Here is a 775-nt window from a genome sequence, read left to right on the forward strand (position 1 = left end):
ATTTATAGCAAAATTCTTCCCACCTGCTGAGACAACAAATGTGCTGAATGATATCACTTATTTCATACAATTGTATTCTGAATAACTATATGAGGCTTGGGAAAGGTATAAGGATTTGTTAAGAAGGTGTCCTCACTATGGATTACCTAAGTGGCTGCAAGTTTAGATTATTTATAGTGGTTTTCTGGGACCTATTAGAACTACCAATGACGTTGTTGCTGGATGTGGATTTATGAGTAAATTCATCGATGAGGCTTATGATTTGCTTGAAGAGATGGCTTTCAAATAGCTATCAATGACCATCTAAAAGATTGGGTACAAGACAAATTGCTTGAGTTCATGAATTAGATGTGATGAATTCTTTATTTACACAATTGGCTTCTCTCACAAAGAAAATAGATAAATTGAATGTTAATGCTATTCAAAACCCCTTATGACGTGTGAATTTTGTGGAGGACATTCCAATGACAATTGTCTCATCTATTCTGAATCTCGTCAATTTGTTGGAAATAGGCAACAAAACAATCTCTGTTCCAACACCTATAATCCTAGTTGGAGGAATCATCATAATTTCTCATGGAGTAAGAACCAAGGGTCTTCATCAGCATCTAAGTCAAACTTTCTTCTTGGATTTTCAGCTAGATCCCCCATGCTAGAGAAAAATCCTTCAATGGAGGAGATGTTCACGGAATACATGACAAAGACTAATGCATTCATTCAAAGTAAAACAACATCAATAAGAAATCTTGAGACATAAGTGGGCCAACTTGCTAAT

The 775-nt window shown here is 35.4% G+C and overlaps 1 non-coding gene across 1 annotated transcript; it reads right to left on the reverse strand.

Moving 5' to 3' along the window:
- Positions 1 to 37: 37 nt before the first annotated feature.
- Positions 38 to 144, reverse strand: LOC149526208 (small nucleolar RNA R71). Its single transcript, XR_016352234.1, has one exon. It is a non-coding gene; the product is annotated as a small nucleolar RNA R71 (small nucleolar RNA).
- Between the last annotated feature and the right edge of the window lie 631 nt (positions 145 to 775).

Source organism: Theobroma umbraticum, unplaced genomic scaffold (genome assembly GCF_002168275.2).
Source record: "Theobroma umbraticum cultivar Fairchild unplaced genomic scaffold, ASM216827v3 scaffold_251.0, whole genome shotgun sequence".
Lineage (NCBI taxonomy): Eukaryota > Viridiplantae > Streptophyta > Magnoliopsida > Malvales > Malvaceae > Theobroma > Theobroma umbraticum.